Below are 16,977 nucleotides of genomic sequence, written 5' to 3'. Positions count from 1 at the left end.
CATGAGTCTATAGAATACTTCATGATGAGGTTCAGAATGACAAGAATGAGGTGCCAATTCCCTATTAATCATGCGCAATTTATATCCATTGCTCAGAAGGCTTTGAGGCTGCCTTTGAGAAAAAAAAATTTATGATGTATAGTTCAATGAGTTGCAAAAGTTGGTAATTGCTGCCACAAAGTACGAGAAGCTATTGCTTGAGGAACAACAAGTCAAACACTTATCCAAGGTTTCCCCTTTTTATAAAAATAAATCTACAATCCACCAAGTAGAGTTTGAAATGACAAAGCCAGAAGCAAGTGATTACCACGAAAGAGAAGGGATGGACATGTATGCGGCAGAGATGACTACCCTTTTCAAACCGTTAATAGTGAAGGGGTTAGTCCAACCAGTCAAAGATCAGAAAGTGGTGATGAATGATGGTGGAATTATCCCTATAAAGCCCTCTAAACACTAGAGTTATTCTTTTGATTTAACCAAGGCCTCGAATATTTATGAAGAATTAGTGCGGGCAAGAATGATTGTACTCGACAACACAAAAAAGATGCCTAAACCAAAAGAATTAAGAGGATAGAAGTATTGCAAGCTGCACTATACCTTCAACCATTCCATAACTAACTGTGTCCAGTTTTGGGATTGGATACAAGACCTCATAGTGAAGGGGAAGTTGTTGCTGGAGAAACCACAAGCTAACATGATGATTGACACTGATCCCTTCCCAGAAGCCCCAATAAACATGATCAACCTGACTTGGGCTGAGAAAGGGAAAGCTACCTGGGAAGTGAAAGCGGAAATGAGGCAAGTTGATAGACTGACAGAAGGAACTATCAAGTTGCCCAAGACACTAAAAGCAACCATAGTTAAAGGGCTGGTGTTGTGTAGTAAGTGTCAATGTGAATATGAGTTAGAAGTGCCAACATCAAGAGCTATTATTGATCTGGAGTTATTCAGAAGAAAAGAGGAAAAAGAACAAGAAACCCGCAGAAGCATCATGCGAGCAGCTGAGAAAGAGACTTCCAAGAATGTTTTCCAAAGGTTGGAAGGGGATTCTCAACTGAAGGGCTTGTCAGAAGTATTCAGAGATTACGAAGCCTTTGAAGAAGTGGAAGACAAAGAAGCCAAAATACCAAAATGGGTGGATGTAAGGCGCCCCAACCAAGTTATAATGATGTCAGAATGAAGGGAAGAACAAAGAGCATTGTGTCCACATTCACTAAGAAAGATTATGCCCGACTCAGGTGGAAATGGTACGTAGTTGGAAAATATGGAATGCCTGTTAGAGAAATAGAAACCTCTATGATCAGGAGAGTTCATAGGTAGCTGTTTGGGCCCAAAATAATATTGTTGGGCCGAGCATAGGGTTGTGCTCGGCCCAAAGCTGTGTCAAATACTATGGCCTGCCTGATGGATTCTGGGCCATTTCGCAGGGTCGGTCGAGTCATATCATAAGAAGGAGTAGTCCAGATAAATAAAGAGGGTCGAGGAAGTCCTGGTGCAACTAGGATTCTCGGCCAGCGATGAATAAAGCCTTGAAAGGGGGTAAGTTCAAAGTCCTAATGGGAGTAGGGTTATTCGAAGTAAAGTTGGAAAAGGGCAAGGACTCCCAATCCAGATAGGGGTTTGATTCGGTCTCAAGGAGTGGGTGTTATAAATACAAGAAATCATGCAACAAAGAATGACCTTCAATTCAACATACAATTGCCTTGCGCAAAACCTCTCAAATACCTTGAGATTTTCCTTTTCTTTTTCCGCCAACATACCTTCAGTTTAGATAAACAGCACTGTGGAGGCAACCGACGAACACCTTCAGTTTGGATAAACAGCAATGTTGCCGTAAAATCAACCGATCGAAGAGCATCTTCAGTTTGGATAAACAGCACTGCGTCGAGGCTGCCTGATTATTTATCCAAGTCTTGGCCGAGAAGGGTTTTCGAATCCTTATTGGCAGGGGTCATCTTATCAGCCGTCTCAGCAAAGCAAGGTATTACGAGTTACGACGTTCGGTGTATCGGACGCTGAGTGATTTTATGATTGGATATTCACAAGTGAGTTTTAAAGTTCGGCATTCTGACGGCCGAACTACGTTCACCATCAAGACATACATTACCTTTGAATATTTGTGTCTGTATAGTCTGGTGTCGATTCGATGTGCTTATACTCTTACGAATATAATCATGGTGACCGAATCAGGCATCGACGACTTGTGAACTTCGCAGAACTAGCAGCCTCGTCTTCAGGCTCTAGAACCCAAAGACCGAGAGTGTTCCTTCCTCGGTCGCAGTTGCAAGATAAAGAAGTCAACAACGCGCTCAACGCAACATCAACAAATTTTACTCCTCGGTCGAGCTCGACTGACGAGTTGGCACGCCCCACATTCAACCGAAAGACTTAGTTAGCTTATTAGTTATTCGGCTTGCGCGCCGCGTAGGCTTTGTAAGTTTTAGGGTCAACATTTTGGCACGCCCAGTGGGACCATTGTGCCAGACCTTCGGAGTTTATGACCATTGAGACACGGTCCGTAAAAAAGAAAACAATCATAGGAAAGTCAATAGCTGACTTACCAATGCAAGGCCTTGGGCAGGATTTGCATCCGGCGAAAAATTCGATCATTGTTGCGCCGCCCGAGGCTACAAGTGCGACGCGCCGAGAGAATGAAATCTGTCTCGGCGGACAACTTTGCAACCAAGAAGTCCCTAACCAAACAGCAGGCATGTTCGTTGAAGGAATAGTGGAAGATTACGACGAAGATGGTGGGGAGGGTTCTGATCCACTAACTAGGTCGTTTCTTCGGAGACGACTCGATGAACAATATCGACAGGTCGAGCAGTCGATTGGTCAAAAGATGAATGATTTACTAGACGCAATTCGAAGCAACAACGACACACAGACCAGGATGCTTGAACTATTGGTTAGTAAAGTCTTTGAAGATAGCCAGGTCAGCCAACCTCGGCAGCCTTCTTCTACAAATGTTCCAGTACAAGCTGAGAAAGGGTCCGCCCGGTTATAACCAATCAACTTAGAGAAAAGATGCGGACCAGGTAATAGATCTAACGAACCAAGCCAGGGAAAAGAAGCAGCTTCTGTCAACATGACCGAGGTCCAAAGAATGATCGACTCGGCCCTAAAGAAGGGACCGAAGTTTCCAAAATTCATCAATCCATACCCGGTTTATGTAGAGAGATTCGAATACCCGCGAGGCTTCAAGATCCCCGATTTCTGTCTCTTCGCCGGAGAATCATCCTTATCCTCGTTAGAACATGTGGCTCGGTTCACGGCGCATTGTGGAGATGTCAATAGTGACTTCCATAAACTACGGTTGTTTAACTTTTCACTGACAAGCTCAGCTTTCGCTTGGTACATTAATCTCCCACCGAACTCCGTACAAAGTTGGGAGGAATTGGTCGAGAAATTCCATGAACAATTCTATCAGCCGGGGATGGAAATGTCTGTATCATCGTTGGCTAGGATGGCTCAAGAGTTCGACGAATCTCTAATGGAATATTTAACAAGGTTTAAGTCGGACAAGAATTGGTGCCGAGTACCTTTCCCTGAAGTTGAATTTGTCAGGATCGCCCTAAACAGTTTGGACGTGGAATACAAACTTGCTCAACACGTTAAGCAGTATGATTATTTGCTCCGAGAAGAGAAGATGTCGAAGTCACCATCCCGGGGAACGTTGTATAAGAATCCCACGGTTAGCTATGCATTGGTCGAAAGCGAGGATACCCAGTATGCCAGTGTGGACACGGCCGAGATAATAATAGATAAACCTTATGTCTGCAAGGCATTAGCTCAAGTTAGTTCCAAAGACACGAAGACCAGCTCGGCCGCCAAAGAGATGAGTAAAACATCGAAAGTGTACACTTTCGATATCACCAAGGCCGATGCAATTTTTGATCAATTATTGGTAGCAAAAATCATCAAACTTCGGCCGGGACACAACATCCCTAAGGCCGACGAATTGAAGGGCAAAATATATTGCAAGTATCATAATTCTAATAAGCATGCAACCAATAATTATGTTGTATTCTGAGACACGATTCAAAGTTGGATCGAGAAAGGAAAGCTAAAATTCTCGAAGAAACAGATGGCCGTCGACGTCAATCTCTTCCCCTCAACAACAATTAGTATGGTCATCTCCCTTAAAACAAAGGAAAAGGGAGGGCCGAATACGGCCCGGTACAGCATGTCCGTAAGCAGAATGGTCAACCAAGACTGAAGATTGATTTGTTTTCAAATGCACTACCTACCGAGTGCTAGGGGTCGACCATCGATGAACCTATGACGGGGTCGAGTTCCGAGGAAACTCATGAATCAATGGATTTATGCGATCATTATAAAACACCAGTCGAACCTAGAAAGAGGACATTTTCGGCACCAACTGTAGGCCCACCGTCCACGACCTTTACAAAATCGCCAAGGGAACTTAGTAACGGTCCACGACGCCAAGTGTTTGAGAAACTCGGCCCACAGGTACGAACAAAAGGCCAGGCCCCGGTCAGGCGGCGTCTTGAATTTGATGTACCTTTCTATAACGAGGATTATTACTCATGCAATGCCAGCAGTTCGGGCTCGCCAGTAGATCGAAAAACTTTCAAACCGCCCAGGACACCAGATCAACGCTGGTACAGTTACAATTCTCCGACTAGCCTATATACGGCGTTGTCTAAATCTCAAAAATGTCGTCGTCAACGAATAGATTGCATGGCTCGACGACAAGAAGCGCAGGCCAACCCTGCCAACTGGTGGCAGCCAAAAAAGGCCGTGGGAAGCATTGATGATCGGCTAACCCCGACTATCATGACCGAATTACTCGAAGGGAAAAAGGTAGCAGCTCGTGACTTTGAGATCACCATTGAAGAGTCCGAGAAATGCATCAAGTTCCTTCTCCGGCCTAGGGAGACGAGAGCTCGTCTCGAACATTTTAGACAAGGGGCCGAAAGGAAACTTTCTTCGTTACCACCGCTAGAACCGTTCATCAAAATACGACGCAATCTACACCCTCCATTCCTCGACCTACCACTAACTTGCCCTGATGCCGAGCAAATTATCTAGAAAACTTTTGACCCAACAATGAAAGCTAGATTCCAACATATACGGGAGGCTCAGGTCCTCGGCTTTGAGGTCGATCCCTACACGGATATCGACACAGCCGAATTACCTTTTTCACTCGAAGACCTTCAGCATTTGCGATATCATTTTGAAGTTTTCTCGACTGTATCTCTCTTTGGCCTTACGATGAGGAAAAAAGGGTGGGGCGTTTGGATGCGTATTTGGACACAAGGAATGCCCGCATCGCCTACGAAGAACGAGCTCGTAAAGTACATGAACAAAATAAATCTTCGACAGTAAACATGGTCGAGGAAGACAGCCAGAATAAGATAGACTCGGTCAATACGCCTCAGGAGCCGGTTCGCGCCGAAGCACTCAAAAGTTCGATTGAGGATGCTCCAACAACTGATACTATGATTACTTTTGTGGAAGACGACGACCACGACCCGATGGGTCCCTCGATCCTCGAATATATGGAGATCAGTATAGTCCACGTCCTACCGGCTGAGTTCCAACCAAGTACCCATCAGTTAAATTTCTTGGATAGGGACGTAGTTGCTGAAGAAGCAACACAAGTGGATTTCGTCACAAATGACGACGATGGGGAAGTCCAAAATGGCAACAACCTTAAGGCAGCTTTGGCCGAACTATTCCCCCGTTCCCCCTCGGTTAATCTCCAACATCTAAAGCCGTTATATGTCACGGCTCATATCGAAGGATTTCCCATTTCTAAAATGTTTGTCGACTGCGGAGCCACAGTCAACATTATACTGATGTCTATCATGAAGGCCTTACACCATTCTGATAACGAGCTTATCCCGTCAGGAATAACTATGAGCAGCTTCATCGGCGACAAGTCTCAGACCAAAGGAGTGCTCCCGTTAGAAGTCAGCATTGTCGGTCGTCACCACATGACGATATTCTTTATAATTGACTCCAAGACCGACTATAATGCATTACTCGGCCACGATTGGATTCACCAAACCAGTTGCATTCCTTCATCACTATACCAAGTTCTCATCTTTGAGGACGGTAAATCGATCGTAGTACACCCAGCCAATAATCAGCCATTTGAAACCAACATGATTCAGGCTCGCTATTACGACGATCACGTTGGCTATATCACCCTCCAGGGTTTTAATGAGAATGGACGGCCGATGAGAATTTCGGTACAGAAAGCTATTGAGGTAGGCACCGAGACTGTCCAACAGGATTCGGCGAGACTCGACTTGGCAGATTTAATTACCAATGCCGATGATTGACGCCACCAAGCAAGAAAGGCGTCAGGCCGTGGTTTCGTCGACAATGGAACGTCTGCTGGCCCATTGTTACGCCATTGCCAAGCAGCAACATTCCGTCATAAACTTAATAGAATTTTTGGCCGAAGCAGATAACGGCCCCGTTCTATCTTTTGACAAAGTTTAGGCCGCACCGGCCGAACTCGAAGACAATCGACCCCAGGTTAAGGACCCATTGGAAGAAATCAATGTTGGCACAGCTGATGATCCTCGAACATTGTTTATCAGCGCGTTGCTACCACCTTCTATGAAGGTCGAGCTTTGTAAATTGCTTCATGAGTTTAGAGATTATTTCGCGTGGAATTATCATGAGATGCCAGGCCTTGACCGAAACCTTGTAGAACATGAGTTGCGCATCAAGGATGGGTGTAAGCCTTTTCGACAACCCCCACGCCGGTTCTCAACCGAAGTACAACTTGGCATCAAGGACGAATTAGTTCAACTTCTAAAAGCTGGGTTTATTAGAACCTCTCGGTACGTCGAATTGTTGGCCAATATCGTCCCGGTGTTAAAGAAAAGTGAAGTCATCCGTATTTGCATCGATTTCTATAATCTAAATCTAGCCACTCCCAAGGATGAATACACAATGCCAATCTCAAACTTGCTAATTGATGCTGCAGCCAATCATGAATTGCTATCTTTCATGGACGGCTATGCCAGTTACAACCAGATCTTTATCGCTGAAGCCGACGTCCACAAGACCGCCTTCCGCTGCCCAGGAGCACTCGGTACCTACGAATGGGTAGTCATGTCATTCGGCCTTAAGAACGCCAGCGCCACATACCAACGAGCCATGAATATGATATTCCACGACTTAATCGGTACAATCGTCGAAGTTTATATCGATGATGTGGTGGTAAAATCAAAGCGCCGCCAAACGCACCTGGATGATCTGTGGCAAGCATTCCTTTACATGTGCAAGAATAATCTCAAAATGAACCCAGCCAAGTGCGTCTTTGGTGTATCGGTCGGTAATTTCTTAAGGTTTTTGGTGCACCATCGCGGCATTGAAGTCGACAAAAATAAAGCATGTGCAATCATTAGCGCCCCACCCCCGACAACAAAGAAGCAGCTCCAGTCATTGCTCGGGAAGATAAATTTTCTCTGTCGCTTCATCTCCAATTCGGCCGGCAAGATGAAGGCATTCTCTACGCTTCTCCAACTTAAGGATTTCGACAAGTTTGAATGGCGCGAAGAACATCAAACGGCATTTACGCAAATCAAGGTGTCCATTTCCACACCACCCGTACTCCACCTCGTCGCGGCGAACCTCTTAAACTGTATATTTCGACAGCCGCTGAATCCATTGGTTGTCTCCTCCTGCAAGATAACAATGTGGGGCGTGAACAAGTTATCTTTTATCTTAGTCGTAATCTGAGTTCGCCGGAGCTCAATTATTCACCCGTCGAAAAACTGTGCTTAGCTTTGTTTTTCGCCGCATCAAAACTTCAGCATTACATGCTCCCATCTGTTACGCAGGTCATTTCCCAAACAGATGTGATTCGTTACATGCTCACTCGGCCTATCGTCAAAGGCCGAATTGGGAAATGGATGCTCGCGTTATCCGAGTTCAGTCTCCAGTACGTCCCCCAAAAGGCCGTCAAAGGCCAAGCTCTTACCGATTTTTTGGCCCAACACCCTTCTCCTTATGGTTTTGGGGGTAGCGATGTCGAAATCGGTTTAGTCACAACACGCGATAACCATCGGACTATGCATTTTGATGGTTCTAGTATTTCGACCTCGGCTGGTATTGGTATTGCTATTCAGTCACCCGACCAATACCGCTGGTATTTTTCTCTCAAGTTGGATTTCAACTGTACACATAATCAGGCCAAGTATAAAGCTGTCATCATCGGCCTTCACGTTTTACACGATTTACGAGCATCCCGTATTTCTCGTCCTCGGTGATTCTGAACTCGTGATTTACCAACTCAACGGCGTGTTTCGTTGCATGAGTTGTACTTTAGTGCCCTATCACATGGTCGCCACTTATCTGGCCGAGTCGTTTAAACGACTCATATTTGAGCATATTTCGCGTATTCATAACACAGACGCCGACGAACTCGCCCAAATCGCCTCCAGAGCACAACTCACGGGGGGCAAGCTAAGCTGGGTAACACCCACTCTGCAATCGTACTCAGCCTTGGTCAATCAGCAAACTCTCCAGCGCAATCACATAATACGCACAAGGGTGATGTCGCTACCATCCTTACTAGAACGGGGAGACCTCGTAGAAGTATGTGCCGTCGAGGTACAACCAGACGATTGAAGAAAGACGATGTTACGATACCTCGATAACCCCGATGGGAAACACAACCGGAGAACGAAGGTCCTCACCATGAATTACGTGTCATACCAAAATGAATTATACCGAAAGGGTGAGGACGGGTTACTACTATTGTGCCTCAACCCACACGAGGCTGCCCAAGCGATGGTTGAGGTACATGAAGGAATTCTCACCAATCAGGATGAAAAATACGCTGGTTGCTTCGACGACACGGTTACTTTGGCCCAGTATATTAAAGGATTGCATCGAATATGTACGGAGATGCATATCGTGCCAAATTCATGGACCTGTGCAGAGAGCCCCGGCCAAATTACTCCACTAGGTTACTAAACCATGGCCGTTCAGGGGATGGGCAATGGACGTAATTGGAAAAATCACGTCATCGTCGGGGGCGGCAAAACATGCATGGATAATAGTAGCAACTGACTACTTCACTAAGTGGGTCGAGGCAAGGTCATACGCCGAACTAACGGCCAAAGAAGTATGCAATTTCGTAGAGGAAAATATTGTGACCAGATTCGGCGTGCCAGAAACGATCATAACCGACAATGGCACTATATTCACGGCCGCCAAGTTTAGGGAATACGCAGCAAGTCTGAATATCCGACTTGAGCAATCTACGCCGTATTACCCACAGGAAAACGGGCAGGCTGAGGCAAGCAATAAAGTGTTGATCGGCATTCTCGACAAAACGGTAAGAGAGAGGCCTAGGCTGTGGCATTTAAAGTTAAACGAAGCATTATGGGCATACCAAACTTCACCCCGGTCGGCCACCGGAACAACTCCTTACGCGTTAACTTACGGACACGACGCTATGTTACCAATCGAGTTGAGTATAAACTCATTACGAGTGATCGAGCAGAGTAGTTTGTTTAGTGCCGAATATAGTCAAGCTATGCAACAAGAATTAGAAGACTTGGAAGAAAATCGGATTGACGCGGGTAACTTATTAATAACACAGAAGAAAATTGCCGAGCGAGCGTATAACCAGCGCGTCAGACAAAAAATGTTCGGCTAAGGAGAATTAGTTTGGCAAACGGTGTTGCCTGTTGGGATTAAAGACCCCAGGTTTGGCAAATGGTCGCCAAATTGGGAAGGGCCTTTCATTGTTCACAAAGTTCTCGGCAAAGGGGCATATCATCTCAGAGATCGGACCGGTTTAATTCACAAATTGCCGATTAATGAAAATTTTTTAAAAAAGTATTATCCAGTCACATGGGAAATGCAAGAATAAATACCATTGTATTAATTCGTAGAAAAGGGTGAACAGATACATTCGAGAGGCTCCTAAAATAAAATAAAAATAATTTTCTAGGGGGGTCAAAGGGAGGAAAGTCTAGAGGGCAGCTTTCAACTCTAGCCACTTCACTTCGCTCAAAATTAACTCAGCCTGCCTCGTCTTTTTGTTAAGCTGCAGTTGCTGGATATGCCGCACGCCGGCAGTGAAGGCCGTAAGCCGAGCTTTATTCGCCTCAAAGTCCTTCTTAAGCTCTGAAGCAGCAGCGGACCTTTGCCGTTGAAGCTCAGCAATCTGACGCTGGAGATCGGAGATCCGGTGAACAAACTCGGTCAACTGCGCTTTCTTTGCTTTTATCACTTCCACCTCTGCCCGGCCAGCCTCATGCGCAAGCTTGGCCGCCTTCAAGTCGTCCTCGGCCCGTAGAGCTTGTTCAAAAATAGTGAAGTGCTGCCGAGTCTGCTCCAGAACGTCAATAAGATAAGCGATATTCTCCGTGCTCAGGTAACCGCCGCTGGCAAAGTCGTTTAAGCACTCCCCAATAGAGTCAAGACCTTTGCATTGGAGGACTTGGGAGGCAGAAAGGGACATGAGCTCGTGTAGCTTAACAAAAGCTTGGGCCTCGGGCACGGCCTTCACTGGTTCGGCAGGGGCAGCAGAGGAGCCGGCCACACCAATCGTGCTCTGAAGAAGAGCGTCGAGCTCTACTTCCCACGAAGGCTGCACATAGAGGAAAATTCGTAAAGGAAAATAAGATGTGAAATGCATGAAGTGCATGACAAAATGATTGTTTTTAGACCTGCCGGGATGAGACTTCGGCCATGCCCTCTGTTTCATTGCTCGAACCCATGGAACTTAATGGCCGAGCCCAGTGCGTAAGACCGCTTCTCAATTCAAGCGGCCAATGGAGGTTATCTACATTTGATGGCCACGACGGTGGCCAGAAAATATAGACAACGCCTGTCGGCGTATAAAATTATCGATGAAATGAACGTTCGGGCACCTAACATTTAATATTTCTTTAAGAACAAGTGCGTTATGATAAAATCAACAAAAATAAGTAAGACTTACAAAGGCCGAGGAAACTTCTTGTGGAGGAATGGGAAGGTCTTCATCTCGCGGATGGAACGGTATTTCGACCGTCGCCTCAGGATCGGCCAGGGGCCTCTTCCCACAATCCGCCGTAAGGGGATCCGGTTGGACTGCTGCCTCGACCACAGAAGGAGGATGGACGGGAGGAGAGTTGGCTGGTCGAGGGCGACGCTCCAGCGGGATCTCGTCACTCTCATCGCTTTCATCGTCATGAGGAAACTTTTGTTACGACTATAAGGTTAAATAAATAAAGGATAGCGGTGGAATCATACCTCTTCCAGAATGACCGTCGGTCGCTGGATGGGGAATGCCTCGATGTATGCGGCTGTTTCCCCCAAGGCAGGCGCAATAGCCGGCTCCGAAGCTACAGCTGGTACAGCGACCGGATCGGCCATAACCCCAGTCGTGGGGAAGGTTGGAGGAATAGGGTCCGCCGAAGCTGGGGCAGCCGGGATGGAATGAGAGACGGCAAGAGCAGTCGTCCCTGTGGTGTCGCTAGGAATAACATGAATCTCTCGGTCGCCTTTCTTCGTCAACTTCTTGACGCGTTTGGAAGGGCGATGAGCGTCATCCCCTGTCTCGACGTCTTTGTGGGGGCGCTTGGTTGATAATGTCCACCCAGTAGTAACGGTCTTCTTCGTATGGACCAATTTTTTCTTGGCCAACGTCGCGATGACCATCTCCGCCTTTCTCAACACACGACCACCTGAGATAGCGAAGTAATCAGTAACAGGGGCAAGTAATTGAAGTACAAAGGACGAAAGGACAATGTACCTTGGGTCGATTCCTTGGGTTGAGCCGCAGGAGCTTGTCTGGGCTGGTTGCCGAAGATTCTGCTTACCACGTCTTCAGCCGAGACGCCGAAAAAGTCACAGGTGTACTCGTCCCACCAGTCCCCAAAGGTGTCGGTACCCAAAGATTCAGGAATGGTCGGTCGAAGCTGAAATTTTTTACACTTGTCCTGAAACTCCTTTTTCGTCATCTTACACTTCCTCTCGGAGGAACCAAAAAGACGTCCTCGACTTAAGAGGGAGCGAGAAGCGAGCAGGGGTACGGGGCAACCTTGGAGGTAGCCGAGCTGCCAGACGACGAAATGGGGATGATAGACCTCCCAGCTAGCTCGGCGGACATCGCAACCAAAGGGAAGGTCGCGGGCCAGTACGAATGACCCCTAATGTTGACGAAGATCAGCATCTTCGGTTTCTGCCCATGCTGCCGTTGGAAGCCTGATCGAGGTGGGGTATTCCTGACGCCGGCACACCAGGAACTCGTCGTCAGAGATGACGTCTAGACCGAAGAAGTATTTGAGGACTTCGTCGGCCCAGTGAGGAGGCGCCGGTCGAGAGGCTAGTTGAGGGCCAAGCGCTACAGTACGCTGGAAAACGGGGACCTTGGGCCGAAGTATGGAGAAGTAAACCTGCAGCCAGAGTTGGAATACCCAGAGGGGTCTGTTCTGGTGCGGGTCGATTTTGTTGATGGTCGTCTCGACCAAACAACGGAAGAGATTGGCGAGGATGGCCGGACTGACGCCAAGGAGTTACCGCTAGCCAGGGCTTTAGCCACCGGCATATTCTAGACCAAAGATTTGTTCGACCTGGTACAACAAATGAATTTGTTGTACTAGTAGAATATGAAGGCTTCATGTTCTCCCTTCCTAAGGCTCTCGTCGCCTCGACCGGTGAAGTGGTGGATAAGAGTGTTGTAGTTGAAGAAGGTCTTGTGTAGCTTCTGAACCTCTTCTTTCGAAAGCTCCCGATCGCCTCGGTTGAGTGTCTCGACGGCCCGTTCGTCGAACAGCACTTTTAGGTCGAGAGGCAATGGGCATCAAGAAAGGGCGGTATCGATTGGGAGACCAGACGGGGAAGTCCCAAGGATAGCCGAGATATCAAGGACGGTGGGGCCGAAAGGAAGGATCATGGTGTTGGTAGCCGAACACCATAAACTCAGGACCACCATGAGCAGTTCTCAATCCATGGTGATCTCCATGGTCGAGAGCATGATGGCATTATGAATGCCGAGAGCTTTCCACTCTTTGCCGAAGAATGCGCCCATTCGGTCGACCCAGGCGGCCTAGGCTGCAGTAATCGAAGGCCAAGCTCCTTGGGGCCGTGCCAAGCACCATTTCGACCAATCAAACCCCTGCAACAAGGGTGTTAAACACTGTTCCTTGAGACCCAGATTTTGGTGAGTGGTGGCTAGGTTATTTTCGAAGCATAACGTTTTGATGGTGCTCCGGTCGATGAAGTCCTTGCATTTATTGCACTCATCGGAAAGCTTGGAGATGAAGGAGGCCATTGGTAAGGAATAGAGTAGTGCGTAGGTTTAAAAATGGGGTTTCGAAAAGATGAGCTTGAGGGCGCGTAGTTTGAGCAAGCAGGAATGGCGAAAGGAAGATTTCAAAATTTCTGAAAGCGTGGGATACGAATGATAGAAATTTGGGTATTTATAGGCGTTTTAGAAAGAAGATCAAACGTTTGGTATTCGAAAGCACTAGAGTTTGAATTGGGGGGAAATTTAACCGGGAAATGGCCCCAATCATTTCGGATATTTTGGGAACCTGCAAGGATAGGATCGGGGTTTTCAAGGATCCAGGACGCACGATTGCGTGCGGCGACGGTTTTAATGCATTAATGAGGAAGAGACGCTTCTGTGGGTGCACGTTTTCGAGGGCCATGATTGAAAGTTGTTAAGATTGGCAAAGAGTCGACACATGGCTGTACGTCGGGAATAACGAGGATAGTGCAATCATATCCCATAAATGTGCATAGTAATGGTTATCAAGAACAGCGAAGTCTAAAGAGCAAAAGATGGTTCCGCTTATTCAAGGTTGAAATCCGACCAAAGGTTGACAGTCGGTGACCTCAGAAGCGAGGGGGCAATGTTTGGGCCCGAAATAATATTGTTGGGCTGAGCATAGGGTTGTGCTCGGTCCAAAGCTGTGTCAAATACTATGGGCTGCCTGATGGATTCCGGGCCATTTAGCAGGGTCGGTCGAGTCCTATCATAAGAAGGAATAGTCCAAATAAATAAAGAAGGTCGAGGAAGTTCTGGTGCAACTAGGATTCTCGGCCAGCGATGAATAAAGCCTCGAATGGGGGGTAAGTTCAAAGTCCTAATGGGAGTAGGGTTGTTCGAAGTAAAGTTGGAATGGGGTAAGGACTCCCAATCCAGATAGGGGTTTGATTCGGTCTCAAGGAGTGGGTGTTATAAATACAAGAAATCATGCAACAAAGAAGGACATTCAATTCAACATATAATTACCCTGCGCAAAACCTCTCAAATACCTTGAGATTTTTCCTTTTCTTTTTCCGTCAACATACATTCGGTTTGGATAAACAGCACTGTGGAGGCAACCAGCAAACACCTTCAGTTTGGATAAACAGCACTGTTGCCGCAGAATCAGCCGACCGAGGAGCATCTTCAGTTTGGATAAACAGCACTGCGTCGAGGCCGACTAATTATTTATCCAAGTCTCGGTCGAGAAGGGTTTTCGAATCCTTATTGGCAGGGGTTATCTTATCAGCCATCTAAACAAAGTAAGGTGTTACGAGTTACGACGTTTGGCGTATCGGACGCCGAGTGATTTTATGATTGGATATTCACAAGTAAGTTTTAAAGTTCGGCATTCTAACAGCCGAACTACGTTCACCATCAAGATATACATCACCTTTGAATATTTGTGTTCGTATAGTCTGGTGTCGATTCGACGTGCTTATACTCTTACGAATATAATCACGGTGACCGAATCAGGCACTGACGACTTGTGAACTTTGTAGAACTAGCAACCTCGTCTTCAGGCTCTAGAACCTAAAGACCGAGAGTGTTCCTTCCTCGGTCCCAGTCGCAAGATAAAGAAGTCAGCAAAGTGCTCAACGCAACATCAACAAATTTTACTCCTCGGCCGAGCTCGGCCGACGACTTGGCACGCCCCGCATTCAACCGAATGACTTAGTTAGCTTATTAGTTATTCGGCCTGTGGGCCATGTAGGCTTTGTAATTTTTAGGGTCAACAGTAGCACAAAGCCCATATGAACTCTTTAAAAGTCCTTGCTACATCAGAAACCTTGGAAAATGTGAAGTTTGAGAAAGTACCTTATAGGGGAAGAAATCAACTTCATTGGAGAACCAAAAGGGAGGTAGAGAAGGCAAATAGCAAGAGTGAGGGGGAAGGAGATCATGTGCCGCAAAGCCCTCATCTAGGAAAGTACATAATCTTGAGAAAAGCTCAAAAGGACATGGTAATGATGCCAACACCAAGATGGAGCCCGGAGCCAATATATTTTGGAACTATCTCGCTTAAAAGAAACATGCCCTCACCTTTGTTGGTTGATACTCTTTGCGAAGTTTCATAACAAATGCCAAACTTTGGTATAACTTGGGAGGAAAAGTTGCCCAAGATGATGTTGCCAAAAGAAGCACAGGCTTGGTTAAATGAATTCATGGACCATATTGGGGGCAAGAAGGAGGACTTACCTGAACCTAACAACTTCCACGTAAACATGAAATATGTTTTATCTGCCATGTTTTGCACCGAGCCTAATCAACCTGCCACAATGGAGGGTGATTACCTGGCAACAAAACTTAATGGCACATGTTATTGTTGAAGAAACAGGAAAATAGGAGTTGGGCAGAATAAGTTTGCCCGAACTCACAAAGAAAGAGCTCGAGAAAGTGTACTCAAACAGAATGGTCTTTAGTCACCCGAGCTTGACCCCTAGCTAACTATCTCAAGCCTATTTATGTAACAGCTCATCTAGAGGAAGTACCCTTCAAAAAGGGTTTTGATTGATAGAGGAGCTGCGTTAATGTATTGCCACATAAACAGATGATATAGAAGTGAGGATGATTTTATCCCCACATATCTAACAGTTTCCAGTTTCTCTAGAACCATCACCAAAACCCATGGGATATTGCCCATGGAGGTTGACTTGGGTTCCAAGAAAATCATGCTAGCCTTCTTTGTTGTAGACAGTACTTCCACCTATAGATCTTTACTAGGCCGAGATTGGATTCATCAGAGTCTCTCTATGCCTTCTACCTTGCATCAACAAATAGCAGTTTACTATGAGGAAAGAGTCATAGGACCAGGATTTTAGGCAATGGTGAAGGCCAAGTCACAACTATTCCTCCCTACAGCCAATGTGGCAGAAGCCAGCTTTTATAATCCTAGTATTGGGATTCTCTATTGCTTAGGAGCTAATAAGAACGGTCGCCTGACTAAGGTAACAGCCCAAAAGCTTTTGGAACAAGAATTGTTCCTCATAAGGGAGGAATGGGATAGACCCCATATCATCTCAACTCCTCAACAGCAATAATGTCAAAACAAAGAAAAAAGCACCAAGTATTTACAGTCAGATCCTTAATCAAAAGACTGTTGGTGTATGGAAGAGAGAGAAAACAAGAAAGGGAGAGCTTAGCCGAGGAACAAGAGAAAGCAACTTCAAGCAGCCAGAACAGAGGTGATGAAGAGTTTTTTAGAAGGGAGTTAGAAGCAGCCATCTAAATGGTTGAATGTATATATGACCGGGATGGGCCAAAAGATTTGCACGAGAGCCTAGAGTTAGTCGAATTTTTGTGTGCAGAACCTGACAAGCCACCACTAGAGGTACAAGACCCCTTGGAGACCATTAATTTGGGAACTAAGGAAGATTCAAGGCCTATACAGGTTAGTGGCCTGTTGGAAATTGAAGATCAGGCAAAAATAGTCAGTCTCATCCATGAGTTTAAAGACTATTTTGCTTGGCATTACACCGAGGTGCCGAGTTTATATTCAACCTTAGTAGAACACAGAATGCCTATTAAGGAGGGATATAAACCTATGAAGTAAGCACCACGGAGATTGTCAAAAGAAATCGAAGAAAAAGTCAAAGAAAAGATTGAAAGGCTAGTGAAGGTTGGATTTATTAGGTCTGCCAAGTATGTTGAGTGGTTGGCCAACATTGTACCTATATTAAAAGCTATAACTAATACAGTTAGGTATTGTGTTGACTATAGAAACGTTAATGGGGCCA

This window comes from Pyrus communis, chromosome 15 (assembly GCF_041283825.1).
Source record: "Pyrus communis isolate YQ-2024b chromosome 15, ASM4128382v1, whole genome shotgun sequence".
Taxonomy (NCBI): Eukaryota; Viridiplantae; Streptophyta; class Magnoliopsida; order Rosales; family Rosaceae; genus Pyrus; species Pyrus communis.
Note: the sequence above shows the minus strand (reverse complement) of the source record.